Genomic DNA, 6,211 nt, shown 5'->3' with positions numbered 1-6,211 from the left:
TACATTTACAGGGCTTGGCCCAGAAGCTGACAGGTACCTGAAATTGCTAGTAAATAGATTGGTGGAGGACAGTGTTTTATCTACCTGACAATGACCAACCTTTAACAAGATAGAAGTCCAGGTCAGCATAGTATCCTAAGTAAAATAGAACATAGAAACATAGAAAGTTGCTATGATCCACAAGCAAAATGCCATAGTGGACCACCACTCATTCAACCTTTTCCATCATATGCACTTCTCACATGGACTACAACTCTCACCATTGCATACACCATTTCCATTCAGTGGTTCTGACCTACCTTATACTCCCAACCTACAAATACAGCTCATCCATCCTGAAAAGAGAGTTCAGTCTGGTGCTTTTCTATGCGGCTTCTCATGGCCAATGTTCCATTTTTCAGTCATATGTTCTAGGATTTCCCTCCTGGTCACTGTCTCTATCCTTGTCCTTATCTTCAGCTTAAAAGATTGGTTGCCAATCCCCATTGCCTATACATGCCCCTTTCTTGGCTCGATTTGTGAAGGACACAATGCTACATACCATCCTCGTGGGACTATGCTACACAGGCCTGGTGGAGCAGTGCAGACATCAAAATCTTATCTTAAGGATGCCTATAGCTCTGATAGGAGTGTGGGCAGCATAATATCTTCATTCTGCATTGATCTGGGGCTTTTGTAAATGTGTCCTGAGCCATGTATCACAGATTTATTACATTGGAAAAGGAAGCCATTGGGCCTATTGCATTGGCAACAGCTCTCTGAGCATTTTAACCTACTACCAATCTGTTGCCTTTTTTTCCATAAACCTGGAATTTATATTAATTTAATATCGTCCAATGACCCCATGAATGCCTCAATTGAAACTACTTTGACGAAACTTCCAAACAATACATTCCATACTGTAACTATATGTTGTCTCAAAATTTTTTTCACCTTGTATTTGCTTCTTGTGCAAAGCAAAACACTATGAACCTATGCCTCTGATTCTCAATCTTATGTTTGGAATCATTTTCTACCTACATACTCTTTCTAGACCCCTCATGATTTGACAACTTCCTCTCCAAGAAAAACAGTCTGAAATTTTCCTCATAGCAGAAATGTTGCATTCCAGAACCATTCTTGTAAACGTCTTTTGCACTTTCCACAGACTAATTCACGTCCTTCCTATAGTGTAGTGCCCAGAACTGTTTACAAATACTTCAACTGTGATCTAACCAGTGTTCTATAGAACTTCGTCATAACCTAACTATTATGATACTCAATGCCACCATTAATTAAGCTTAGAATACTGTATGCTTTGTTAACAGCTCTCTTTATCTGTCCTAACATGGTGTAAAGCTGGATGAACACAGCAGGTCAAGCAGCATCAGAGGAGCAGGAAAACTGACGTTTTGGGCCTAGACCCTTCTTCAGAAAATTTTTGAAGAAGGGGCTAGGGAAAACGTCAGCTTTCCTGCTCCTCTGATGCTGCTTGGCCTGCTGTGTTCATCCAGCTTTACACCTTGTTATAGCGAGTTTTGAGAAGATTTGTAGCTCAGGTTGAGTTTCAGGATGTGCGTTTGCTCGCTGAGCTGGAAGGTTAGTTTTCAGACGTTTCGTCACTTTTTTTTAATTTGAAAAAATATACTTTATTCATAGAATGTACAAAAAATAAAACATTTATACACCTACCTAGTCATGCAAGCCGCTCCGGGTTACCCAGGGGGTACGTACACCTACTAAAGGAAAAAAACAAAACAAAGAAGAAAAGAAATCAAAGCAAACAAAAAAATCCCAGCAGTCGTCTCCCTGCACAGTCCCCGTTGGACCCTGACCAGTTGGGGAAGGCGCCAGCTGGGACCAGTTACCAGATAGGGCCCTTTTTACCATTCTGGATGAGGGGTTTCATACGGTGGTCTTTCCCCACCGCGCCTTGGCAGCAGCTGCCCCAAGCTTTAGCGCGTCCCTCAGCACGTAGTCCTGGACCTTGGAGTGCGCCAGTCTGCAACATTCGGTCGGGGTCAGTTCTTTCGGCTGGCAGACCAGCACGTTGCGGGCAGACCAAAGAGCATCTTTCACCGCACTGATGGTCTGCCAGGCGCAGTTGATGATGGTCTCAGTGTGCATCCCGGGAAACAGCCCGTAGAGCACGGAGTCCCGTGTCACGGAGCTGCTCGGGACGAACCTCGACAAATACCACTGCATCCCCCTCCAGACCTCCTGCTCATAGGCACACTCCAGAAGGAGGTGATAGTCTCGTCCCCCCCAGCAGCCACCTCGAGGGAAGCGTGCGGTGGCGCAGAGATTCCGGGTGTGCATAAAGGATCTCACTGGCAGGACCCCTCTCACCACCAGCCAAGCAATGTCCTTGTGCTTGTTTGAAAGTTCTGGCGATGAGGCATTCTGCCAAATGACTTTGGCAGTCTGCGTGGGGAACCACATGACGGGAGCCACCCGCTCCTTTTCCCGAAGGGTCTCGAGGATACTACATGCTGACCACTGCCTGACGGCCTTGTGGTCAAAGGTGTTTCCTTTCAAAAATTTCTTCACGAAGGACAGGTGGTACGGAACGGTCCAACTACTCGGAGCGTTCCGCGGCAACGAGGCCAGGCCCATCCTTCGCAACACTGGGGACAGGTAGAACCTCAGTAAGTAGTGACACTTGGTGTTTGCGTACTGAGGATCTACGCACAGCTTCATGCAGCCACACACAAAGGTAGCCATCAGGGCGAGGGTGGCGTTCGGTACGTCCTTTCTCCCGTTTTCCAGGTCTTTGTACATGGTGTCCCTGTGGACCCGGTCCATCCTCGAACCCCAAAAGAAGTGGAAGATGGCCCGGGTGACCACAGCGGCGCAGGTCCAGGGAACAGGTCAGGCCTGCGCCAAATACAACAGTACCGAAAGCCCCTCGCACCTGACAACCAGGTTCTTACCCACGATAGAGAGGGACCGGAGCGTCCACCTGCCCAGCTTCTGCTTCAGTTTGGTGATATGCTCCTCCCAAGTCTTAGTGCATGCCCCAGCTCCACCGAACCAAACACCCAGCACCTTCAGGTAGTCTGTCCTGACCGTGAAGGGGATGAAGGAACAGTCGTCCCAGCTCCCGAAGAACATGGCCACACTCTTACCCCTATTGACTTTGGCACCTGAGGCCAGTTCAAACTGGCCGCAGATGTCCAACAGCCTACTCACCGACCGACGATCAGTGCAGAAGACGGCGATGTCGTCCATGTACAGGGAGGTCTTGACCTGCAGGCCTCCACTGCCTGGGATAGTCACGCTCTTCAGGCTCACGTCCTTCCTGATGGATGCGGTGAACAGCTCCACACAGCACACGAACAAGGCAGGAGAGAGCGGGCAGCCCTGCCTGACTCCAGATCTGACGGAAAACTGTCCGATTCCCACCCGTTGATCGGGACTGCGCTAACGATGTTGGTGTAGAGCAGCCGGATCAAATTGCGGATGCCCTCCCCGAACCCCAATTTGGAGAGGACATCCCTCATGCAAGCATGAGAGACCCTGTCGAAGGCCTTCTCCTGGTCCAGGCTGACGAGGCAGGTGTCCACCTGCCTGTCCTGCACGTAGGCGATCGTATCCCTGATGAGCGCGAGGGTCTCAGCGATCTTCCTGCCCGGCACAGCACAGGTTTGGTCAGGGTGAATCACCGACTCCAGGACAGACCTGACCCGGTTGGCTATGACCTTGGCCAGGATTTTGTAGTCCACGTTCAATAGTGAAATGGGATGCCAATTCTTAATTTCTTCCCTCTCCCCCTTCCTCATGGACTTGCACATTTCCCCTGCCTGAAGCGCACTATCGTACACCTCCAGCAGGTCCTGGCTGACCAGGTCCCACAGAGCGAAATACAGCTTGACCGGTAAGCCATCGCCCCCCAGGAGTCTTATTCCTCTCAAAGGACTTGAGGGCTCTGGTCAGCTCGTTCAGGGATATTAGCCGGTCCAGCCACTCCCTCGTGCCGTCGTCTAAGACCTCTGTGATAGATGACAGGAACGACTCGGAGGCCGTGCTGTCCATGGGCTTCGCGTTGTACAGTCCGGCATAGAAGGATCTGCTGATCCTCAAAATGTCGTGCCAAGACGACGTCACCGACCCATCGTCCTCCTTCAGCCAGCTAAGCACAGAGTGCTCTTTGTGCACCTTCTGAAAGAAGAAACACAAGCACGTCTTGTCCTGCTCCACGGAGCGGGCCCTGGACCGGAAGATTATCCTGGAGGCCTCCGCGGCAAAGAGCGAGGTTTGCTGGCCCCTCACCTCCATGACATTGACCCCCATCGACTGCAGAAGGAACAGGTTCTGCATCCTTTTCTGGAGTCGCGACAGCTTTCTCCACCTCCCTCTCGCCTTCCGAACACCCTTGAGGACAAAGACCCTCTTGATGTTCTCCTTCACTGTCTCCCACCAGTCGCCCAGAGACTCAAAGAAGGGTTTCACGGTTCTCCAACCGGCGTACTCCCTCTCAAGCTCCTCGATGTTCTCTGGGGTCAACAGAGTCGTGTCGAGCTTCCACGTCCCCTTGCCGGCCTGCTGGTCGTCCTGTAAGTGACAGTTGGCCAGCAGGAGGCAGTGGTCAGAGAAGAACACCGGCTCAACGCCGGTGGACCTGGCCGAGAACGCCCATGACACAAACAGGAAGTCTATCCATGAGCGGATATACCCGTCTGGCCGCGACCAGGTGTATCTCCGCTGCGCTCCATCTGCAGGGGTGCTGAAGACGTCGAGCAGCTTGGCGTCCTTAACCGTGCCCATCAGAAATCTGGACGTGACGTCCAGTTGACTCCCCCCACCCGCTGTCCCCACGCCGGATCTTCCATCTGCATCAATGTTGCAATTGAAGTTTCCGCCTAGGATGACCGGCCTGGACGTTGCCAGCAGAGGTGGAAGCCGCTGCAGGATGGCCAACCGCTCACTCCGTACCGCTGGGGCGTACACGTTGATCAGCCTCAGGGGAGCGTTCCTGTAGGTGACATCAGCCACTAGGAGGTGCCCCCCCCACCACCTCCTGAACTTGAGAGATGGTGAAGTTGTGCCCCCGCAGCAGAATGGCCAGGCCCGATGAGCGACAGTCGTTACCCCCGACCAGATCGAAGGCCCACACGTTCAGGCGCCTGACCATTTCCTGTACCTGCTGAAGTGCGGTATCCCACACTCCTGCAGAAACAGGAGGTCTGCCTTGACGGTGGTCAGGTAGGCCAACGTGGACACACATCTTGCGGTGGACTTGACACTGCGCACATTAATGCTCGCAACTCGTACCCCCATTGTGGGCAGTGACCGCAGTACCCTCCCCGAGTCCAAGGTCCAGCCCCTCCATCTGTCCCTTCATGCCCATTGCCCGGGCGAACTGCTGGACACTCTCCGGGCTCAGGAAGCCGTACGTGCTGCCTTCCGGGTGGCATCCCCCCGTCGGGGATACAGAGGCAGGAGAGTCCGGCTCTGGGTCAGGCTGGGGACACGCTGTTTCCTGCTTCCTACCTGAAGGTTCCGAGGGGGCCCTCCAGGGCCCCAGCGGCGCATGGCTGTGTGTCCCGTACCACCTATCCTTCGTGCAGAAATTTTTGAAAGGAAACACTTTTGACCACAAGGCCGTCAGGCAGTGGTCAGCATGTAGTATCCTCGAGACCCTTCGGGAAAAGGAGAGGGTGGATCCTGTCATGTGGTTCCCCACGCAGACTGCCAAAGTCGTTTGGCAGAATGCCTCATCGCCAGAACTTTCAAACAAGCACAAGGACATTGCTTGGCTGGTGGTGAGGGGTCCTGCCAGTGAGATCCTTTATGCACACCCGGAATCTCTGTGCCCCTGCACGCTGCCTTCGAGGCGGCTGCAGGGGGGACGAGACTGTCTATCACCTCCTTCTGGAGTGTGCCTATGAGCAGGAGGTCTGGAGGGGGATGCAGTGGTATTTGTTGAGGTTCATCCCGAGCAGCTCCGTGACACGGGACTCCATGCTCTACGGACTGTTTCCCGGGATGCACACCGAGACCATCATCAACTGCGCCTGGCAGACCATCAATGCGATGAAAGATGCTCTTTGGTCTGCCCGCAACGTGCTGGTCTGCCAGCTGAAAGAACTGACCCTGACCGAGTGTTGCAGACTGGCGCACTCCAAGGTCCAGGACTACGTGCTGAGGGACGCGCTAAAGCTTGGGGCAGCCGCTGCCAAGGCGCGGTGGGGAAAGACCACCCTATGAAACCCCTCGTCCAGAATAGAAA

The sequence above is a fragment of the Stegostoma tigrinum genome, chromosome 2 (genome assembly GCF_030684315.1).
Source record: "Stegostoma tigrinum isolate sSteTig4 chromosome 2, sSteTig4.hap1, whole genome shotgun sequence".
Classification (NCBI taxonomy): Eukaryota; Metazoa; Chordata; class Chondrichthyes; order Orectolobiformes; family Stegostomatidae; genus Stegostoma; species Stegostoma tigrinum.
This window is presented reverse-complemented; position numbering follows the sequence as displayed.